At 43.2% G+C, this 24,878-nt stretch overlaps 1 protein-coding gene across 2 annotated transcripts in view; it reads right to left on the minus strand.

The window, feature by feature from the left end:
* PTBP3 (polypyrimidine tract binding protein 3) overlaps positions 1–24,878 on the minus strand; it is a 192,762-nt gene that overhangs the window by 89,696 nt on the left and 78,188 nt on the right. The window contains exon 1 of one of the 2 annotated variants that reach the window (XM_069767020.1): positions 15,381–15,645. The exons of the other annotated variant lie outside the window; for it this stretch is intronic. The gene's annotated coding sequence lies outside the window, so the exon portion shown is untranslated. Of the gene's footprint in view, positions 1–15,380; positions 15,646–24,878 lie in introns of those variants that run through there. 2 annotated transcript variants of the gene reach the window in all.

Here is a 24,878-nt window from a genome sequence, read left to right on the forward strand (position 1 = left end):
ATATAGCAGCCCAGCCCATGTAGTATATAGCAGCCCAGCCCACGTAGTATATAGCAGCCCAGCCCACGTAGTATATAGCAGCCCAGCTGCCCATGTAGTATATAGCAGCCAACATAGTATATAGCAGCCCACGTAGTATATAACACAGCCCAGCAAGTATATAAGAGCCCATACCTTGTCCTCCCAGCCAGGCTAAGCATCCCCCGCAATCCTTTGTTCCAGCCAGGTGGCAGGTGCTGCACACTTCCTGCTTGGGGACGCACGGCTCATTCTCTGGGCACTGGACAGTCGGAAGTCACTCTGCTCTGCTCTACTCTGCGTATCCATGGCAATGGATTGTGGGCGGCCCTCCAGCAGCTGCAAAAGTCCCAGAGCTCCGTGCTGCCTCCTCTCTTCAATCGTGCACCTCGGACCGCAGATGCCTGCCTCAGGGGCCGCATGCGGGCAGCCTGCCCCTAATGCCAGCCCTGAATGGGCTCCCCTGTCTCGCCAGGGCCTCGGCATTTGCCCGGGTATGCCTGGTGCTGACGCCGGCCCTGAGTGATGTACTTATTTCATTTTTTGAGGACACTGTTTTAAATGGGAGGGCGGTCCTGTTACTGTGTAGAGTGACACTATGTTGCCTCTTTTTCTTCATGTGGTGTAATGTAGAAGTTGGGAAAAATTAAGTAATGTGTTCTGCAAGCGGAGCTTGAGATAACTGTGTTATTTCCTACAGAGACATGTCCTGGCTGGATGAAGTGATGGCAGTCTGTGCTGGATGAAAGATGAAGGACTATACCTAGAGATGTCACTGTTACCCATACACTGACACTATACGCCAGTACACCAGGGGTCCCCAACCCGTAGCTCGCGAGCCACACGTGGCTCGCCTGCCCCTGACATGTGGCTCGCCGACGAGCACAGTAAAAAAGTCCCTAGGGAGCCGCCCCACTGCCTGTAATACCCTCCCAGGGCGGGCATCAGCACCAGGGCAAGTGGCGGGGCCCTGAGAAGGCAGGGGGCCCACTCGCCGTCGGGGACACTGGTGCGCTATAGTGCCAGCCCCGGTGAGTGGACCCCCCGCCTGCTCCGGGCCCCAGCACTTGCGATACTTACCTCTCCCAGTTCCAGCGCTGCAGCGTCTTCCATCCTCTGACTGCGACTTTCAGTTCAGAGGTTGCGATGACGTCACCAGTGTGCGCCCTCTGCCTGAGCAGTCACAGTGCAGAGCAGGAAGATGCTGAGGAGTCTAGAACAGCGACAAGCAACGAGAGGTGAGTATTTCATTTTTTTTTTATATTTGGAGCAATATATGGGGACCATCAGTCGGGGCCCAAATATGGAGCATTATATGGGGCCAGTAATATAGGGAGCATCCTATGGGGCCAGTAATATAGGGAGCATCTTATGCTGCCAGTAATATAGGGAGCATCTTATGGGGCCAGTAATATAGGGAGCATCTTATGGGGCCAGTAATATAGGGAGCATCCTCTGGGGCCAGTAATATAGGGAGCATCTTATGGGGCCAGTAATGTAGGAAGCATCTTATGGGGCCAGTAATATAGGGAGCATCCTATGGGGCCAGTAATATAGGGAGCATCCTATGGGGCCAGTGATATAGGAAGCATCCTATGGGGCCAGTAATATAGGGAGCATCCTAGGGGGCTAGTAATATAGGGAGCATCTTATGGGGCCAGTAATATAGGGAGCATCTTTGGGGGCCAGTAATATAGGGAGCATCTTATGGGGCCAATTTAATAGGGAGCATCTTATGGGGCCAATTTAATAGGAAGCATCTTATGGGACCAATTCTATAGGGAGCATCTTATGGGGCCAATTCTATAGGGAGCATCTTATGGGGCCAATTCTATAGGGAGCATCTTATGGGGCCAATTCTATAAGGAGCATCTTATGGGGCAAATTCCATATGGAGCAGTATATGGGGCCAATTCCATATGGAGCAGTATATGGGGCCAATTCCATATGGAGCAGTATATGGGGCCAATTTAGTATGGAGCAGCATATGGGGCCAGTTCCATATGGAGCAGTATATGGGGCCAATTTAATATGGAGCATCTTATGGGGCCTATTTAATAGGAAGCATCTTATGGGGCCAATTCTATAGGGAGCATCTTATGGGGCCAATTTAATATGGAGCATCTTATGGGGCCAATTCTATAGGGAGCATCTTATGGGGCCAATTCTATAGGGAGCATCTTATGGGGCCAATTCTATAAGGAGCATCTTATGGGGCAAATTCCATATGGAGCAGTATATGGGGCCAATTCCATATGGAGCAGTATATGGGGCCAATTCCATATGGAGCAGTATATGGGGCCAATTTAGTATGGAGCAGCATATGGGGCCAGTTCCATATGGAGCAGTATATGGGGCCAATTTAATATGGAGCATCTTATGGGGCCTATTTAATAGGAAGCATCTTATGGGGCCAATTCTATAGGGAGCATCTTATGGGGCCAATTTAATATGGAGCATCTTATGGGGCCAGTTCCATATGGAGCAGTATATGGGGCCAATTCCATATGGAGCAGTATATGGGGCCAGTTCCATATGGAGCAGTATATGGGGCTAGTTCCATATGGAGCTGTATATGGGGCCAATTCCATATGGAGCAGTATATGGGGCAAATTACATATGGAGCAGTATATGGGGCTAATAATATATGAAGCATCTTATGGGACTGTTAAAGGGTATTGACTTTTTAGGGTATGTGCACACATATTCGGGGTCCACTGCGGATTTTTCTGCAGCGGATTTCAGCAGATTTGATAAATCCGCTGTGGAAAACCACTGCGGATTTATCGCGGATTTACCGCGGTTTTTCTGCGGTTTTCACTGCGGTTTTCTATTGGAGCAGTTGTAAAACCGCTGCGGAATCCGCAGATATTAGTGACATGCTGCGGAATGTAAACCGCTGCGTTTCCGCGCGTTTTTTTCCGCAGCATGTGCACAGCGTTTTTTGTTTTCCATAGTTTTACATTGAACTGTAAATGCACAGGAAACTGCTGCGGGAGAAACGCTGCAGATCCGCAGCAAAATCCGCATCGTGTGCACATACCCTAAGATTGCTACTTCCAATAGGTGGCACTAGAGTTCAATTTGCATAACAATAATGTAAAATACATAAGGATAGAGTGAAAGCGAAAATCTGCATGTTATTATTTGTGCCTTCTCTAGGTTTTTCTATGACTACCTGCATTGTGGCTCTCGACATACTTTCATAGCGGAATGTGGCTCTCAAGGTAAGAAATTTTTTATTTCACCCATTTTTTATACTTTTTTTTCGATGTCCTACTTTGGTTCAATATGCAGATTAAAGTCTCCTTTTCCAGTAAATTCCGCAAAATAAAAAAACAACAACAAAAAACAGCACATAGAAGCCATTTTTACTTTATTGACCATCTTCAAGGTGAGGCTTGATTAAAGGGCCACTGTCACCCCCTCCAGCCGTTATAAACTAAAAGAGCTACCTTGTGCAGCAGTAATGCTGCATTCTAACAAGGTGGCTCTTTTAGTTTTTGGTGCAGTTATTGCCAAAATAAAGCGTTTTATTACTTCTCCAAAATACCTGTCTTTAGACAGGGAGGCAGGTCCTCACCCCCCTGCTTGAAACGCCACACTGCCGTCACTCAAATCTTCCGGGGTGCCGGGCGCCGCCCCCTCCACGCTGTTTTTCCATGAAATCCGGCTCCTGCGCTGTGTAGTACTATCTGGTGCAGGCGCAGTGAGCTCTGGCCGTCTGACGTCACAGCCAGGCTTGCAGACTGCGCCTGTGCGGCCAGTGCGGCCACCCACCTTGGGAATCCCAGCCCCGCAGTGTGCATAATACAAAGGAGGTCAGACGGCTAGAGCTCACTGCGCCTGCCCCAGCCAGTACTAAACAGCGCAGGCGCCGGATTTCATGGGAAAACAGCGCAGAGGGGCCGGCGCCCGGTGCCCCTGAAGATTTGAGTGACGGCAGTGTGGCGTTTCAAGCAGGGGGGTGAGGACCTGCCTCCCTGGCTAAAGACAGGTATTTTGGAGAAGTAATAAAACGCTTTATTTTGGCAATAACTGCACCAAAAACTAAAAGAGCCACCTTGTTAGAATGCAGCATTACTGCCGCACAAGGTGGCTCTTTTAGTTTATAACGGCTGGAGGGGGTGACAGTGGCCCTTTAAACACTGTGGTTTTTGCGCATGAATAAGGCCTTGATGTCTAATTATATAAATTTTAAACATGGCGGTCTCTAGCTAGGCCATTAGGGTGCACACAAGTTTACACAGGTTTTTTTCAGACTTGATGCAAGTTAGTCAGGATATTTTGGAAATTATACCAGCCCTTTAAATTAATTCAGACCCCGGAGCAGACACTGGCTTGTAAACGCTGCTGTAGTGAAATCATACTGCACATCTAGACACCTTATTGATGTACGTCAAGCACTTGATACTCAGCATTATCATAGATTATATATTTAAATAACATAAAATGATATATATTTAGTAATATTAAAATGTATATGTATATTTATCCCCTTCCTGACATTCGCCGTCCATGTATAGTGGAGGTCAGGTGCAGGCTCAGTAGCTCACCATGAAGATTGCTATATAGCAGGCACAACAATGGGAAATAACTCAGTTGGAATCAGGGTCTCTTTTAGAGTGATGTATCACTTAGTTTACTGGGTGCAGCACCTGTGACACAATCAGAGTTCATAGAAGAATCATGCAGCAGAGCTCAGAAAGCTGCCCATCCCCCCCCCCCCCATCCCCACCAGGCTCTCTATGTATATTGTCAATTGACAGCGAGCTGCTTAGCAGAGGATGGGGTGGAGTCGGTCGACTTTGCCCTGCCTAGCTACCTCGTGCTATGATAATGTCCTAGTGATAAAATCTTCATTGTAAGTAAACGACACACAGCCAGATATGAAACATTGCTGAACTCAGTGTTTTTTAAACCCTACCTCTCGCTGTCCTCAGATTACATAGCAAAAATCTGCTGACAGATTCCCTTTAAATGCTGCTGTCACAGATTAGCAGCTGAATTTAAGTGGAGAGACTACAACAGGGCCTCCTTTTGAGCTATTGTGTGGTGGTTGCTGATGGGTTGTCATCGCAGCCAGGGGGCCTACTGAAAGACCATGTCAACTGTCGGACTGGCCTAGCAGAGCACCGGAGCAAACTTCGGTGGGCCACCCCCTTTCTTCTGTATGTTTGGAGACGACATCGCCTGAAATCTGAAGCATAATAATAATCATTTAAGGTAGTACTGGCATCAACATTGAGGCCTGCACTACTACAATAATAAAACTCCCTGTGCAACGTCTCCTTCCATTCTTCCCCCGCACACACAAACTGCAGCTACACTGAGTAAAGACTATTTACCTGGACTCAGTACTCAGCTGTTCGGTAAGGTTTTCTGTGTGTATATTTATTAGGTATATGTGCTTATTGTGTATATGAAGAGAGATAAAAAGAAATAGGCACTCTTTGTGCAACACCCAAGGGTGAGTTGGAGGGTTGGTGCTGCACAACTATATTAAGAGTGATGTACGGTATATTCCCATTGTGGCTGCTGCACCGGCCGTTGTACTCACACCAAATGGAGAGAGGACATAACAAGTGCAGGAATCCCGGGCTCTGCCCCTAACCGAGGTTAATCCAGGCATCCCGGAGGAAGGAGTAGGTTCTACTCTGGAACACATTGCCGTAAACTGGAAGTTTTTTCTTTTATACTTACTGCCTGAACTAACCTCTGTTAGCAGCAGCGCCCGGGATCTACCACATTCCGCTATCCTTCTATTGATTGTGTATATGGGTACACTGTGTGTGAGCATTTATACTTATACATAATGTGTGTGTAGCTATAAGTGTGAGTGAGGAGGGCCCTCATTCAGTAACGGGTTATATAGGTGGTGGGGGATGGAGCCCTCAATCATTTATGGGTGACCGGGGGTCCCATCCCACATCACCGGTATCATCCTTGCTGAATGAGGGCCCCCACACTCACACTGACAGTTATGCACACATTGTCCAAGAGTATAAACATTCACACTCCATGCATATGCTTTTTCACCTTGTTTCTTTCCCCCGGAAACATATCCAACTTTGATCTGTGTTGCCAATAACAGCACTTATTACATGCAGATTTGCGCATTTACTCTATGCAATGCAAAGGGTTAAATCGACAGTGAAAATCGTCACAAGGAGTTGACGCAAAGTGGAATTTCCACATTGCAATGTAAATACTTGAAACTCTGTATGCGAAGTAAATCTAGTGCTTGTAAACGCTGATTCACCAAGGCATACTAGGTGAGAGTCACAGCCGGTTATTAATTACATGATGTAAAAATGGTGTAAATTATTACCATGTCCATATCCATTATTTAAGACCAAACCTTATCTGCCGACACACAGCGGTCACTAACTGCTCTTGCCAGCGATTCTGCAGCTTCCTCTGGCATCACGTCGAAAGGGCAGCTCTTTATCATCTGCTCTGCCGACATCATGTTGATTGACAGCCGGCTCCCCACTGCCTCACTGCGGTCAGACAGTTGACATTCAGCGTCACGTCAAACAGCTCCTTTGCTGATGTGGAACAGCCGAATAGCCAGCAGGAGCGGTCAGTGACAGCTTTGTCCCGGCGATTAATAGAACAGACAGGTGGTTAGCAATAATAATCTTTATTTTTATATAGCGCTAACATATTCCGCAGCGATTTACAGACATTATCATTTCTGTCCCCATTGGGGCTCATAATCTAAATTCCCTATCAGCATGTCTTTGGAATGTGGGAGGAAACCGGAGTGCCACTACCTCCCTTTTTTAGTCCCATAGTAAAAATGTAAATCCTAGATAACCTCTTTAACTGCTCAAATCCACTGAAAAGAGCCGGGTGACTCTCAGAATTGGACCATTCAATGTGTCAGGCCATATCTGGGGTCTGGAGTTACTGCTGACTGGTGTTTTTAGGGTGTGAAGGGACCAATATCCACGGACCATCCGATCCTGATAGTATCAGTTTGCTGCTGTCATTTTTACCTTTTTTGGTTATGTAGAATGAAAGGAGCCCGTGTTAATTTTGCTTTCTATTTATTCATGCAGAATTGAACGGGTCATTATACTGGGAACATTTATTTCTAAGGGTACCGTCACACTATAACATTTCGATCGCTACGACGGTACGATTCGTGACGTTCCAGCGATATCGTTACGATATCGCTGTGTCTGACACGCAGCAGCGATCAGGGATCCTGCTGAGAATCGTACGTCGTAGCAGATCGTTTAGAACTTTCTTTCATCGCTGGATCTCCCGCTGTCATCGCTAGATCGGTGTGTGTGACACCGATCTAGCGATCTAGCGATGCGATCCAGCGATGCGTTCGCTTGTAACCAGGGTAAACATCGGGTAACTAAGCGCAGGACCGCGCTTAGTTACCCGATGTTTACCCTGGTTACAAGCGTTAAACTAAAAAAAAACAAACAGCACATACTTACATTCTGGTGTCCGTCAGGTCCCTTGCCGTCTGCTTCCAGCACTGTGACTGCCGGCCGTAAAGTGAAAGCAGAGCACAGCGGCTGTGCTTTCACTTTCACTTTACGGCCGGCAGTCACAGTGCGGGAAGCAGAATCTGCAAGGGACCTGACGGACACCAGAATGTAAGTATGTGCTGTTTGTTTTTTTTTAGTTTAACGCTTGTAACCAGGGTAAACATCGGGTAACTAAGCGCGGTCCTGCGCTTAGTTACCCGATGTTTACCCTGGTTACCCAGGGACCTCGGCATCGTTGGTCGCTGGAGAGCTGTCTGTGTGACAGCTCCCCAGCGACCACACTACGATTTACCTACGATCACGGCCAGGTCATATCGCTGGTCGTGATCGTAGGTAAATCGTATAGTGTGACGGTACCCTAAGTCTTTAGAATAGAAGTAGGTAATTTTTGCCTTCTTGAGCCCCTGGTTACATTTTCAAGCTACCACAGGATAATATGTTGACATATGAAACAATCTAATTTACTTATTTACTCATTTTTTATGTAGATCCGCACATTTTCCTAACTAGTCAATGCAAAACCAACACCAGGACACTGATCCTCTTGGTATAGGAGGTCCTTAAGATATTGGTTACTTCCTAATCTAAAAATAATAGCTTGCCGTCACCCGGCACAAACTATCACATTGGATGGTCTGTTTCTAGGGGTAACGAACACCTTCAAAGATCACGTGGCGCATTAGGCAGTGAACTAATAGTGGGATCGGGGTAAATTTTTGAGGCAACAAAACAGCGTTGGCATACACTAAACCCCAGTGATAATTTTAAAGGTGTATGTCAGATGGCTCCATTACTAATGCTATAATAAAGTGCTTAAAAAAAAATACTGTACTTTTCAGATTATAAGACGCAATTTTTTCCACAAAAATGTTTGGGGAAAATTGAGCTGCGTTTTATAATCTGAATGAAGCTTACCATCTGAGGTGGAGTAGGGTCGATGCCGCAGGAAGCTTATATTGGCGGCAGCAGGGGTGGGGTGATGCTGCAGGTCTGAGATCTTGGCATCCGAGATCTCAAATGTACATGTGCCGCCTCCGGCCGTCATTCCCCCCCCACCCACCCCATCCCGAGTCCACCGCATTGAAAAGCATGGAAAGTGTTGGGGCTCGGAAATTTCACAAGAAAATCCTATTTTCCTCCTCAAAATTTGGGGCGCGTCTTATAATCCGTAAAATACTGTATTTTAATAACTGTCACTGACACATGGTAAGGTTTTAATACTAGAGGTTAGGACCATCCTGAATTTGGGTACATCTTGATGCTGGTGGTATGGCTTTTATGCTTTTTTTAATCAAAAATTGTGTTTACTAAATACCCTATATTATTTATATGCACTGTTGCTTTTACTCATTTACTTACAGCAGTGTATATATTTATTTTGCTTCTGTCTTAGGTTTTGTACTTTAATAAATGATCAAAGGGGTATGGTGTAGGGTAATCGTTTGTTTTTTAATAACCATCTAGATCCCATATTGGTCCAACATACTCAGTCAAATCCAATGTAGTCCAAATAGTAGTCAGAAAAATTAAAAATCTGATATTTTGTTTCACACGCTTTATCTTAACGTATGCAGATTTGTCCTTTTTGCAACAGATTTTAGCCTTTCCTATTTCTATAGTAAATGGATTGTGGGCCCCAAGAATGATGTTCTTTGGTGGGTCCTGTGATTTCCAGTCCAACAGTGGTCACCGCCATCTTTGCATTTCTATAAAGCCCAGCCAGTGGCTTCAATATAGATGCAGTATATATTGAAATTTATAAATACCCCAATATATCAGTTTCTCGCCCACCATGGAAACCTTCAAAAAAGAACCTAAAGAACCACCTCTTCTGACGAGCCTATAACCTGCAGCAATCCACACTCCACCATACTACAGCATGACCAGCTCTCCCCTCACCTACTGTAACCATCCCTTGTAGATTGTGAGCCCTCGTGGACAGGGTCCTCTCTCCTCCAGAAATCACTGGAGCACTAAATGGAGGAGGTCATGACTTTAGAAGGGGTGGACCTTTAACTCCTGCAGCATTGTTTGTATAGCGGTGTAGATTTTAAGGAAGAGTGATGTCGCTTTTAGAGGAAGGAGCACAGTATGTCTGTGCCTGGTGTGTTGCTGTGAGGAGGCTGGGGCTTATATAGAGGAGGTAACTCTGTCTCTCACCCTCTTTCTCTCACCGGATTAACTTCAGGAAACATCGCCCACCCTCCCGCACTGTTATAAGTCTTAAAACGTTTTAATTATTGCTTGTATAATGATGAATGCCTTATTGTATTTGTTGAACTTGCCATTGTATATCTTGCACCATGGCCGTAAAGAGTTAACATTAGCAATAACCTCTAAGCCCAAGGGAAGGGCAGTTCTCCAGCCATGGTTCCCTAGAGGTTTCCTCCACAGAGGGTTTTTCCTGTCCTGAGCACTGTAGGATGACTCTGTGAGTCGGAGGTTTGCCAAGTTTAGTTCCTTTAATGTTTTTGCATGGACTTATACTCTATAAGTTTACAAAAGTGATTTATTTAAAAAGAAAAAAAATTGCTAAAAGTGTCAAATGTGACTTGGAATTTCTAACACGTCACAGCTTTGCAGTTTAGGAGTCAGGTGGAAGTTGCACACAAGTTAAGGTGGACTATTTTAACAAATAGAGGATGTAAAACCTCATGGTGGTGAACAGGCTCGGCTTTGGTGGCCAACCTCAAGGATGCTGTAATGGTAACGTCAATCAGGGGCAGACACAGTGGTTAAGCACAGGAGTGAGGATGATGGGGTCATTGGTGTCCTGAAAGTTTACTGGCTATGCTTGAATGGCAAGCCAGTGTGTGCCACTCCTTTATGGCTGTCTGTCCTGGTGCTGTATGTCAGACAGCTGGGGATATCGCAGTACTTGTGAATCCCAATGTACTAGCACTTCACCTGACTCCTACTGGGATTGTTTTAATACTGTGATTTAAATAAAGCTGTGGCTGTTTTGACAGCCAAAATAATGTGCTTTGTGTATTTATTCCAATGCCTAGGTCTACTGTAGTTATAGTTGTTTTAAGATGGAGTGGGGTCCATCCCATATCTAAAAGTCATGGACCAGTGAGTAGTATTGTTCATGATTACTGTATTTTTCTTTTATTATGTATACCCCTTTTCACATGTAAAGCGCCATGGAATAAATGGCGCTATAATAATAAATATTTATTGCTGTGAACAACACCGGTCTTGATAAATTGGGATCTCTGTCTGTTGAGAAATATACTTTCAGCATGATAAGCTACTGCCATCCATGCTACATGGAATTAGGATACTACAATTCTACCCAAACCATGATCAATCAGACTATGCTACTTAAGTCTCCTGTTTCCTGCCTTCTCATGTTATCAGAGATCTAGCTAGCACACATGTCCAGACACGTGCCAGTGCTAGGATGTTACACACCCAGTAGTGCACATTACACAATATGGCTCCATCGCTCCTGACGCCAGCCTGCATCAGAAAGTTGTGCATAGCGCCAGGCTGCTTTACAGGCAGAGAAGCACCTCATGTGGACCAAACAAAATCAAGGATTATGTGCCACAAACTCACAATTAGCCCAATTTCTCCTTTATCTTAGAGGTCATAAAAAATTAACTAAAATGGGAATGTTGCATTAACAGCAGTTTATACCACCATATTATCCTATGCGAGTGGTTTGCAACCTCTCTTACTTTGAGAGTCACATTTAACTCAGAGATGGTCACGAGCCACATTCAGCCCAAACCCTTCCCCCCTACTGTAGTGACACTCAGAGCCCCTCATTAATGGTATGTCGACAGGGAAAGCTTCTCTACAGAAAGCACACTGATACCTTGTGCCCATAGAGGCAGAAAAAATACATCCTAGGGTTCCCACTTTACCAGCAGCATGGATGACAAGGGCCTAATAGGGTCCATGTAAAACTGTTCTGTACATGTTTAAAAGTGCAAAGTATAGGAGAAGCTGTGGAATTGATTTTCTTAAGCCATACTGGAAAAAAAATGGATAGCATACTGATCAGAAACATTGATGTCACCGGTATCGTTTTTTACGGTAATGGTATTATACTTCGTCCCCCGAGGCCAACGCCTCCTCAGAGAAAACTCTTCCTACCCCTCTGAATTCTCATTTGTCTTGTTCCTTCCTGGCCAGTTTAACTTCACATGTTCATATTTGACTAATAGCTACGCTCTAAATAGACTACGCTCTAAATCCTTATTGTACTGAACCACTCATGATACTCATGTAGGCGTACGTGCAACACGGTCCAAGCACAAACTGAAATGCACTGACTGGCCGCAGGTCTCCTGACCCAAGCATGACAGCCTTTTAGAATTATATGACGCTGTCCATGCTTCCGGTACATGTAGGATAAGTTTTATTGTTTTCATCATTCATAACCTATGGTGCTATATACATGTTCGTGTTTTTACATGGGCTGTGTGTCCGTGCAAAACACACAGGCATGTTCATTATTTACGGCAGCACAGATCACAAGGGCCAATACAAGTCTGCAATGTTAAACACATATGGATGCCACAGATTCAAAGTATAGGAGAAGTTTTGTAATTTATGTTTTTATCCAAACCGGAAAAACACTGATGACATGCTGATGGTAAAACTGGACACACTGATTGAAAACACTGATGACACTGGTACCACTTTATCATGTAGGTGTGTTATATGGATGTGTTGAGGAGGCCTAAGGAGCATGTCAATACTAACAGCAGATAAGGTTACATCTGTATTTATTTCCATTTTTCCATTACAGTTTGAGTTGGGCTAAAGTGAAGTGGGTTAAAGTTAGGGTTAGGGTTGGGCTAAAGCTAAGTTTAGAGATGGGCTAAAGCTAGGGCTAAGGTTCGTCAAGGGTTAGGGTTGGGCTAGGGTTAGGGCTGGGGCTAAGTTAGGGTTGGGCTAAAGTTAGGGTTGGGCTAAAGTTAGGGTTGTGGTTATCTTTGAGATTAAGGTTGGGATTAGGGTTAGAGATGTGTTAGGGTTAGGTTTGTGGTTAGGGTTATGGTTAGGGTTGGGATTAGGGTAAGGGGTGTGTTGGGATTAGGGTTGTGGTAGGGTTGGGATTAGGGTTAGGGGTGTGTTGGGGTTAGGGTTGGAGTTAGAATTGGGGGTTCCACTGGTTTATCAGGGGGTCTCCAAATGTGACATGGCGCCACCATTGATTCCAGCCAATTTTGTGTTCAAAAAGTCAAACGGTGCTACCTCCATTCTGAGCCCTGCCATGCACCCAAACAGTGGCTTTCCTCCACATATGGGGTATCAGCGTACTCCGGAGAAATTGCACAACAAGTTTTGTGGTCCATTTTCTTCTGATACCCTTGTGAAAATAAAAAAAATGGTTCCAAATTAAATTTTTTGTGAAAAAAGGATAATGTTCATTTTTTTTTTCCACATTGCTTTAGTTCTCGTGAAGCACCTGAAGGGTTAAAAAACTTCTTGAATATGGTTTTGCGCACCTTGAAGGGTGCAGCATTTAGAATGGTGCCACTTTGGGGTATTTTCTGTTATATGGACCAAATGTGAGGTGGTCCCTAAAAAAATAGTTTTGTAAATTTTGTTGGAAAAATGAGAAATCGCTGGTCAAATTTTAACCCTTATAACGTCCTAACAAAAAAAAATTAAGTTTCCAAAATTGTGCTGATGTAAAGTATATATGTGGGAAATGTTAATTATTAACTATTTTGTGTGACACCACTCTCTGATTTAAAGGTACAAAAATTAAAAGTTGAAAATTACAAAATTTGCTAAATTTTTGCCAAATTTCCATTTTTGGGATAAATAAGCGCAAGTTATATCAAATATATGTTACCACTAACATGAAGTACAATATGTCATGAAAAAACAATCTCAGAATCAGCAGGATACGTTGAAGCGTTCCAGAGCTATAACCTCATAAAGTGACAGTGGTCAGAATTGTAAAAATTGGCCCGGTTATTAAGTACCAATTTGGCTCTGTCACTAAGGGGTTAATTTTCATTGTGCTAAACATTTTTACTTATAACTGTTCTTTGCACGGTTGTGCTTTCATGTTAACTTATTACTTTATAAAACAATATAAAGACTTTGATTTCTGGGGTGGTTTATATGTATTCAATTATTATATTTTATTAAATTACTCTGGCCTTTAAAATGATGATTAAGGACTTGAAACTGATCACCTATCTGTAGAATAGGTGATCACCATAGGCTCAGTGGGTATCTGACTCTTTGCCTCCTTGCCCATCAGCTATAAGGAGAGGCCGCAGCCCTATGGAGAGCGCAGCATCTTCATCATTATCTAGGAGACCCAGCTCTGTATGTAAAGTTGCGGCTTTGCCGAATCCTGTAACAAACAGCAATAAATAGGACTGAGCTGTAATACTGGACGCTGCTGTGACGATAAGTTATATAGTCGTGTTACGCTCACCTCACTTCTTGTGACCTACAGGTGCACAAAGAGTGTATTGCAGAAATCAGTAGAGTTTGTTGCCCATAAGAGTAGCTTCATCTGAACAGGGCAGAAGTGACAAGTAGGGTTGAGCGACCTTGACTTTTTTATGGTCGAGCCGGGTTTCGCTCAACCCTAGTGACAAGAGTTTTAGAAACTATCTACATACTCTTAGTCATCTACTAAGGAAAAAAAAGGGTATGAATCTGTTATATACAGTATGGTTTAAAAAAAACATTAACTCAAATGATGTGTATTTATTAACCTCAGACTTTTATAAGGCAGAGTCAGGTACGAATCTCAGTACCGAGTGCCTACCAGAGGGAAATTCAGCTAAAGAGAGGAGAGAGGAAATGACACAACAAATGTTTACCAATCAATTTCCAAAAACTGTTATACGGTCCACTATATGGCGGACGTGTGGCCTAAAAACAAATATCACACACATTGTGTATGTATATATTACACACATCATATACACACATTATATATTATATATATACACACAAACACACACATATATTATTAGTACTAAAAATTTTACTAAAAAAAAATATACTGCAATAAAAAAAAAATCCAGAACACACCCCATCATCAAGGGTTATGCCATTTTATAGACATCAACATCACAATTTACTAAGGGAAATTCAAAATAAATACTACAAAAAAAATTCCATGTATGCAAATTTCAATGATTGATGTTATATAATATGCTATCCTAGGAACATGGTTAGTCATCTTGGTGACGCATACATGTAACAGGCTATCAAGGGACTCGGTCATGTTGGTGAGGCATGCAACTAGGCCAATATATTGTTTATTTTTGCTGTAGTTGTTAATTGTTCCACTTTAAAGGCACACATATATAAAAAAAATAACCAACGTAATCCATCCAGTGCGACATAGACATACTAATATTTATCTTTAATAACCTTTTTATAGCCAACACATTCCGCCACCCTTCACTACCTTCTACCATTCAAAACGTAGTGTTAACCCCTTTTCATGACATTTCACTCGGGGGCCTAATGACCTGTGCAAAATATATTCTAGAATCGCTCACTTTATTGTGCCTCTTACTAGAATTGCCAGTACACAGAGCAACAAATGAGTTGGAACGTAGCACACAGGGCAATCATGTCATACTTACCAAACAGGAAGCATATATTTATTTCATTTGTTAAGCAGCGTAATAACCTACGCGATTCAATACACAGCAAGGAACGGCGGTACATTATATGACGAAAGTAAAAAAAAACAGCCATTCAACAGGTTTAGATACATCTACTAAAAAAGTATCGGAAAGAAGAAGAAGAAGAAGAAGAAGAAGAAGAAGAAGGCAGGGCTGCCCTTCGCCTACTGTAAGGCAGTTGGGTGGATCACTGCCATGAAACTCCACGCTATAGTACCTTTTACAAGTTGCGTGTCCCTGGCAAGTCTTCAGACGAGGTGACACCACGGTCCAGCCGTGACCGAGGGTGGTGGAGATGACAAGCTGCCATGTAGGCCTCCAGCATGAGAAGCAGATTTCAGAAAGAGAGAGAAGAGAGAGAGCGAGCTGGAGGGAAGCAGGATAGAAAAGAGGAAGCAGTGGGAGCTGCACGCAGTAGATAAACAAATTACCCTCACACAAAAGAGGGCTGTCATTTCGGCAAACAGCACAGATGAATGAGAGCTGAGCACAGGGAGGGAGGGGACTAGAACACCCAGCTCTCCTCAACAGGTGATCTATACAAGCACAGCAGGCCTGCTGCTTCTTCGCCTTCTTTTTACTTATCAAATCATTTTTTTCCCCATCACCTTTCGGTTACCCATTCTAGAAAGTACGTAAAAGCCATATTTACCAATCTGAGCGACTAGGCTTAAATGGGTATATCGCGTGTTAACAGGCTGACAAACTAAGCGCTTGTTATATGCAAAGAGGTCAATGATGTTGGGTACAAAAAAAAACAAACATTCTGTGTATACTAATCAATTAAGTTTTGATTGCTGGGGAATGAGATTTCATAACCTAAGCATATATGTGGCTATACATAAGCTACCGTACCTACATTGACCGAAGGCGTGGACCAGGTGGAAGGACCAGCACTAGCACCAGGTGGAAGGTCCTTCAGTTCATTCTCGGATTTGATAAGATAAATCTTCATGGATATTTTTATATAAACTTACTTCTATCTTGTCAAGATCAAAGAAAAGATTTTGGACATTGGGGGGGCACAACTGGACATGTTTAGCCATTTTACAATATGGTTTATTGCCTTCAACCCTAATAAAGTGTCCAGGTGTCTACCACCTATGCTAACATTTGTTCTCCTAAACCTTACTAGGCCTGCAAAACTAAAAAAGTTTGTTAGGAGAGATTTCAGAATTCACTGATTCAGATTGTTTGTGGTCTTTAATAAAAACCAGTAGATGTATAGGAAAGAGAATAAGGGGAACCAGATAAATAAGAAGCCAACATCAGCCTTGACTGTCTGGATACTGGGAGGTGGAAAGAGCAGCTGCTGGCTGTGTCGGCCTATACTCCTCCTTCTGCTGCCCAGCTAGCATGCCGCCTATTGTCTAATGGATCAATTATTAAAGAGACCCTCTTCATCTTGTAATAAGATACCCCACATTCTAACAAAAAGCCAAGCCACCTTGTCATTAGACTGCCCGAAAGCCACAGGCTTCATAAGGGAAACATTGAAGCAAAAGCAAAGCGACAAATTAACAAGACGTCCGGTAGAATATAAAATCGAAATGTGTTACATGGTTGCACAACCATTCTTTAAGTACAATTTCTTTACAAACTACATAATCTGATAACTGAGCTTTATACATTCATTTGTTAGGTAACACAACATACGGTATATGTATAGTAAATCATAGATATATATATATATATATGATCCACAATTCCCACCGCAAACTTATGTACCTGTATAAGGAGCTTTGAACATTTTCAGCATTGCTCATTACCATATAGGTTATAAAGAAATTTACATAGAAATGAAAAGTGCAAACCAGGAATACATTTGCCCAGGTCCAATGAATTACTTTGTCACCATACAGGCAATAATTAATTCCCTGGCTGCCCGTTATCGGTTGCTACAGCAATGTCTATGGCCTCTTAAACAATATACCCTGACTGCCGCAGCTGTAGATTTGCAACAGCTGGAGAGGAACTGATGGGTCACCACTGCTTATCTACTTTTACTACCCATGGAGTGAAACACAAGCCACACATTAGATCACAGCTTGTCATTAGGCCACAAACAAGCTGAAAACAGTCATGCAATTTCAGATTTACAACTATCAATAGACAATTATTTATAGAACAATGGTATATGCAAGATTTTGGCTTCAGATGAATAAAAAACTGCTAGTGTTTTCTACGTGTGCTTCTGAGGTACCTAGCAGTCAAGCCAACTGTTAGTGACACCCAGAGTATCCTCTTAAGGCCAGGGTCACACTTGCGAATGCAAAGCGAGTTTCTCGCATTGCACTCGCAAGCGTGGCCCCGGCCGGATGGGTTGTATCTATCAGATATAGGCGTCCCGTGGCCTGAATGGAGAGATGTTTTAAAGAACGTCTCTCTCTTTAGAGGACCTGTTCTGTTCTGGACTACACATGTAAAGCTCCAAAGTTGGGGATTACATTCATGCTTTTATAATGTGAACTGTACTTGAAATATGCCTTTAAATACACTGCTCAAAGAAATGGAACATGTAAACAACACAATGTAACTCCAAGTCAATCACACTTCTGTGAAATCAACCGGTCCAGTTATGAAGCAACACAGATTGTGAATCAATTTCTCCTGCTGTTGTGCAAATGGAACAGTCAACAGGTTGAAATTATAGGCAATTAGCAAGACAACCCATATAAAGGAGTGATTCTGCAGGGGTGACCACAGACCATTTCTCTGATCTCATGGCTTTGGCTGTTTTGGTCACTTTTGCATTTTGTCATTGCTGTCGTCCCTAGAGGTACTGTACTGTAGCATGAGATGGTGTCTACAATCCAAAGAACTTGCTCAGGTAGTGCAGCTCATCCAGGATGGCACATCAATGAGAGCTGTGGCAAGAAGGTACTAGCTATGTCTGTCAGCACAGTGTCAAGAACATCCACAGGTGAGTGTTGTGCTTACAGCCCAACACCGTGCAGGGCGATTGGCATTTGCAGAGAACAACATGATTGGCAGATTCGACATTGGCACCCTGTGCTCTTCATGGATGAGAGCAGGTACACACTGAGCACATGTGAAAGACGTGACAGCATGAGACGCCATAGAGAACGTTATGCTGCCTACAACATCCTCCAGCATGGCAGTGGGTCAGTAATGGTGTTGGAAGGCATCTCTTTGGAGGGCTGCACAGCCGTCCATGTGCTAGCCAGAGATACCCTGATTGCCATTAGGTACCAGGATGAGATCCTCGGACCCATTGTGAGACCATATGCAGGCATACCTCCCAACTTAAGAAGAAGGCAAAATAAAAACAAAGGTAACGGCGTGTGCAGCAGGCCGTGGCAAAATTTAGGCCACGCCCCTGACCACACGCATTTCACAACTAGTCACACCCATATTCACGCCCCATCCACACCCATTTAGCACTGCTGATCACACGGTTTCATAAACAATAATTATAAACAAAAAAATATGGCCACACAGTGCTCCATACTGTATAATGGCCACACATGATGCTCAATACTGTATAATGGCCCCACATGATGCTCCATACCGTATAATGGCTCTACATGATGCTCAATACTGTATAATGGCCACACAGTGCTCCATACTATATAATGCCCACACGTGATGCTCAATACTGTATAATGCCCACACAATGCTCCATACTGTATAATGGCCACTTAGTGCTCCATACTGTATAATGGCCCCACATGATACTCAATACTGTATAATGGCCCCACATGATGCTCAATACTGTATAATGGCCACACAGTGCTCCATACTGTATAATGGCCACACAGTGCTCCATACTGTATAATGTCCCCACATGATGCTCAATACTGTATAATGGCCACACAGTGCTCCATACTGTATAATGGCCCCACATGATGCAGCGTACAGTATAATGGCCCCACATGATGATGATAGTGTACAGTCGTGGCTGTAGATGTGTCCCAGGAGCTCTGCTTACAATGCAGGCAAAGATTTCACCACCTGTCACTGTCCACACTGCTGCCTCACAGATCCTGCACATTGCAATGTAGCCCAGCTCTGCAAACTCTGCATGCACTCAGACAACATCACTATCTACTGTCTCCACTCCAAAACTGCTGTAGTATATAAAGGATACATATATATACTGTGCCTATGACTAACAGGCTGCACTGGATTGCTCTAACTGCTGCCACTACTCCTGGTAATAATGCCTTGTACTGTAAGTACAGCAGGGCCAGCTGCATGTATGTGTGCAATACACACACACACACACACACACACACTGACACACACACACATTCCTCAGAATGCCCTCTCTCCCTCTCTGAACCACCACCCCAGAAGAAGATACGAAGGGGGCATGGCCTAATACAGTACAAGGGGCGTGTCGGCTGCTTCTCCTGCTGGCTGTGCAGGAGAAGTAGAGTCCTGTGCAGAACTGCGGGGCACAGCCTCAAAATCGGGACAACCCTGCAGTATGAGGGACGGTTGGGAGCTATGTATGCAGGTGAAGTGGGGTTCATTCTGAAGCATGACAATGCTAGGCCTCATGTGGCTGGAGTGTGTCAGGAGTTCCTGAATGATGAAGGAATTGATGCTATGGAATAGCCTGCCCGTTCTCCAGACCAGAATCCAGTCAAGCACATTTGGAACATAATGTCTTGTTTCATCCACCAATGTCACGTTTTACCACAGACTGTCCAGGAGTTGACCGATGCTTTAATCCAGGTCTGGGAGGAGATCCCTCAGGAGAATTCCCAGGCATTGTAGGGAGGTCATACAGGCAAATGGAGGCCACACACACTACTGAGCATCATTCCCTTACCTTTAGGGATTTCTACTTCAGCTGGATCAACCTGTAATTTGATTTTCCACTTTGAGTTTGAGCATCATTCCAAATCCAGACCTCCATGGGATATTACTTTTGATTTACATTGATCATTTTTATGTTTTTTTGTTCTCAACACATTCCACCATGTAATGAATAGAGATTTGCAACTGGAATATTTAATTTAGTGAAATCTAGGATGTGGGATTTTAGTGTTCCCTTTATTTTTTTGATCGGAGTACTTGAATTGGTACAGTGTTTTAAGGTGTAGTATGCAGCACACACTAAAGAGTTAACCCCACCACTTAGCGGCTACACAGGAAATAGTTCCATCCATGGAGTTTAGATCATAAAATGTATTAACCATAGTTGCTAATGTAGTAGCAGTGAGGCAGCCATAACAAGGATGTAGGAGAGCAGCTTTCTCTCTGTTCCAGTAGGCTGATACAGCGGGACTATCTGAAGAAAATGTAGTGCAGTATTCCTGTTTCATTCTGTAATAAGAGGAATTTCCTGATTCACAAATGTACCCAAGATATTTGGGAAAATAGGAGTTTAGTTTAATCTTCCAGGTTAACCAGCAGCTCCTATGGATTGCCCTGGAACATACTCTAGTGCAGAGGTCCCCAACGTTTCTGGCCGTGAGAGCCACAGTCAGCTCTGAGAGAGGGTCGCGAGCCACATCCAGCCTTCAGAGAGGGGCGTGAGCCACATTCAGCTCCCACCCGCCTCAAAATAGTGGCAACCAAAGCCCCATTACAGGCATAATGGTAACCAAAGCTTTTCCACAAAAATCAGTCACCCAAAAGCAGTATACAAAGATCCAAGGGTTCCTACAATACCCCCATTCAGTATTCTCCTATCAAGCACTCCCAAGACACTGTCATATCCAGCTTCAAACATCTCCTCTGACAGGTGGTGTCATCTTGTCTCCAGCGTACCATAATTAAATCATCTCAAAACCCCTAAGACCAGTATATGTGCATCCAGATCTGCTCTTCTGTGCAGGGCTGCTCACAAAATTCAGATGTGCTCTTCATACCTATTTGCTAGAACTGGAACTAATGCACGAAGCTGACAGACAGCCGTGAGCCACAATTCATGGGTCCGCGAGCCACATGTGGCTCCTGAGCTACAGGTTGGGGACCCCTGCTCTAGTGCATTCCCATTTATTCCCAGATTTCTCAGTTCTGCTGTCACTGTAACCTCCCTCAAGCAATTGTTTCTTTGATGATAAAACGTAACCATCATGCCTTTCTACCCCCATTCTGATGTTTTCAACGCGATGCCTTAAAAATAAAGTTTACTTCTGTTCAACACCATGCCTGCTGCTTTCTCCTGTTTCCTCCCTACAATCACTGTCATGGGGTATGCCACAAACAATTCAGATGTGAGGAAACAGTAATTGCCGGAGTCACCCCCATGCGCACACCACTACACCAGTGCACGATGCACAGCCACCACCGATGACACCAAAGATTCGAAACACATGCCCTATGCACTGGGTTCCCTGCACATGGGACACAGTCAATCAATTTCCTAGGGCCTACGATGGAGCTTTAAGGAAACTAAACACCTACTGCCAGATCTCCCACATAAGGGACCAGTTAACGGATTAGCCAAAATGGAATAGACTTAACCACTGTAGAAAAATGTATTGGTCATGATTAAAATAGTCTTTGTTTTATTTAACCATTTCCGAATTAAAATATCAGATATGTTGCCATTTCCACAGATCTTGAATGGCCTAAAAAATTACATTTAATAAAGACTTAAAGGGCTGGTTTTGGTTTTAAGTTCAGTATTAGCTTTGTCTGTCATGAAAAAATGGCTTTAGAGCTGGGATCCTGAACCTGTGGTCCATGAGCTGCATGGGGCCTCTGCTGACACTGGTTGTGAACCTCATCCTATTGGACAGAATCATTTGCCTGGGAGATCACCTGTGGTCCAGTATGAACATGGTTTCCTCCTGAATAGTTCCCTGCCTGTTCTTGATACTCTCCTCAATTCATTTCTAATGGCTAGCTCTTGTATATGATCAGACTGTTTGTATATAATGGTTCCTGACAGATGACAAAGTGGTTGGAAACTTATGAGCATATCTACAGTTACACTTAATGAGGACCTGTCCCAAGCACCGGGGCGTAGCGGGCAGTTTTTGCTCCAATTTTATTCCTTCTAATCTCCTGAGATTTGATTTTTTTCGAAATCCGCCACAACGTTTCAAAGATATAGGCCTTTTTATTTAGTACTACTTTATATTGGCTCACAAGATCCTCTGGGGAGGTGTCTTTAGGCTGTTCCTCATTAATCACCCTGCGAACCACGTCCTCTTGGTAGAGCCCACAAAAATTGGCACTATATGAAAAGGTTCATATTGCCAGAATTGTATGGTGGATTATTTTTTTTTTAAAAGCAGAATACTCAGGGGAAAAGCCGAAATAAAAGAACAAAAAAAATGTTCATTTTTGACCTAGTAAAAGGTCCTCTAAATTGGTCAGCATGTTTTTTTCATATAGATTTAGTGGTATGGCTATATAAGCATTTATCCCCTAATAAAAATGGTACCTTTCTTTGTATAGAACCGCTGTGCCAGTCATACACTTCCATTCTAATTTTCATACAACGTTTGAACTAGATTTCTCATGACTAGTACATTGGATCTATGCAAAGAAAATCATCATTTTTGGGGGGAGAACAAATGCTTATACTGTATAGCCATACCACTAACTCCATATGTAAAAATTGGATTACAAGTTCACTTTAGGCTACGTTCACATTTGCGGGCGCAACCGCGGCAACGCATGCGTCATGCGCCCCTATATTTAACATGGGGGCACATGGACATGCGTTGTCTTGCGTTTTGTGACGCATGCGTCATTTTTGGCGCAAGCGTCAGGGCGCAGAGGACGATGCATGTTGCATTTTTTTTGCGTCCAAAATCAAGCCAAAAATGGACGCATGCGTCACAAAACAATGTGTTTTTGCATGCGTTTTGCATGCGTTGTTCGTTGCATCGCCGACGCAACGCCCAACAACACAAACGACATGGCGCCTGCTACATTTGGAGAATGTCTTAAAATGTGAAAGTAGCATAATATGAGGGCTGAAAACCTGATTCCAGCAATGTGTAACATACTCTGCTTCTTGCTGTAGTTTTGATGAAATCACTGTTTTAGCTGCTATATATCTACTAGTTCCCTGAGTGCTGAATTCTGTATATCCCCCACTCTCACCACTGATTTACAGCTTTCTGTGTATACTGTGCATAGGCAGAAAGCTGCACATCTGTGGCGGTGGTGGTGGTGGGGTTATGCAGAGCTCGTGAATAGGGAGGACTACATGTCAGCGGGTTTATCAGTCCTCAAGTGAGAAATAAAAACTTAAAAAATTAAAACTACAGCAAGCAGCCCAGTGAGTGACATTGCTAGAATCAGAGTCTCTGTCTATATATTATGTTGCTCTCAGATTACATGTCAAAACCAGGTGATAGATAGTCTTTAAAGAAGAATCCAGCAAATAAGTGTGTACACATATGTCAGTTTGTGTATGTGTGGGATTTAAAGTGTGTAGATTTGTGTGCCTTTATGTATATAAAGCAAATGTATTCATCTTATTGATGTGCTTGTGTGAATGTACAGGTCCTTCTCAAAAAATTAGCATATAGTGTTAAATTTCATTATTTACCATAATGTAATGATTACAATTAAACTTTCATATATTATAGATTCATTATCCACCAACTGAAATTTGTCAGGTCTTTTATTGTTTTAATACTGATGATTTTGGCATACAACTCCTGATAACCCAAAAAACCTGTCTCAATAAATTAGCATATCAAGAAAAGGTTCTCTAAACGAACTATTACCCTAATTTTCTGAATCAACTAATTAACTCTAAACACATGCAAAAGATACCTGAGGCTTTTATAAACTCCCTGCCTGGTTCCACACAGATCACAGTGACTGCAACATTGCATCTAATAATTTCCAATGGTGTCACAGGACACAAATGTTTCTAAACATGTTAGATTTTCCATTGCTTGTCACAAATAACAAAAACAAAAAACACGGACAGCCCTATAGACCTGCAGTAAAGCAGTATGAATGAGGGGGGGTCACATTCTCTCAGAAATACTTCTATTTGCTGATTTTTCCCTAAAAAAACATGTTTTATGAAAAAAGCAGCTTAATTTTATTGTTCACCCTTGAAATAGCACAATGCTTCAATGCGGCCCTTGACCCAAAACAAAGTTTGGACATCTGTGCGTTAGTGCAAATCTAAGGAGGCCTTCTGTAGTAACGCTCTGATATCCTAGGTTCTAGGAGAAGTTATACCTCCTCAGCAAAGTCTGACATGAGTCAGTGATGCTATGACGCCATTAGTAATTCATGGTCACACCTCAAATACATTGTTCACAAACATACAATTGCCTTAGGGATTTTAGTAAGCTTGGAGAACAAATATAAATATGTTAAGACATAGTGTATGTACCTGCTACACATGAAATACAGTAATCACATGCAATAAGCTTTCATGATGTATCACAAATCCAGCCCACCAATATTAAAAGGGAACTTGTCTGATTCATTTTGCCTAAATCACGGGCAGCATGATTACAGCCAGGCATACTTTTCTATGAAAAGCTCCGGTATTTCAGAGAGGATACAGATCTGGTTGAGGACCACGATTTGAAAGTCACTAGCACCGGCAGAATTCACCTTATGTTTCTCTAGTTGTTTGACCGATCTCTCCCTTGTGTGTACATGGGGAGACACCTGTCAAACATCTGGTGCAATGCTGGGAAAACTTGACTTGGGATCCTCAGACTAGATTTTCCCTGAAACCCTGGAACGTGCAATCATGCAACCAGGCTCTGATTTAGGCTGCCCTTTCCAACCTCTTTACAGT

The sequence above is a fragment of the Ranitomeya imitator genome, chromosome 1, assembly GCF_032444005.1.
Source record: "Ranitomeya imitator isolate aRanImi1 chromosome 1, aRanImi1.pri, whole genome shotgun sequence".
Taxonomy (NCBI): Eukaryota; Metazoa; Chordata; class Amphibia; order Anura; family Dendrobatidae; genus Ranitomeya; species Ranitomeya imitator.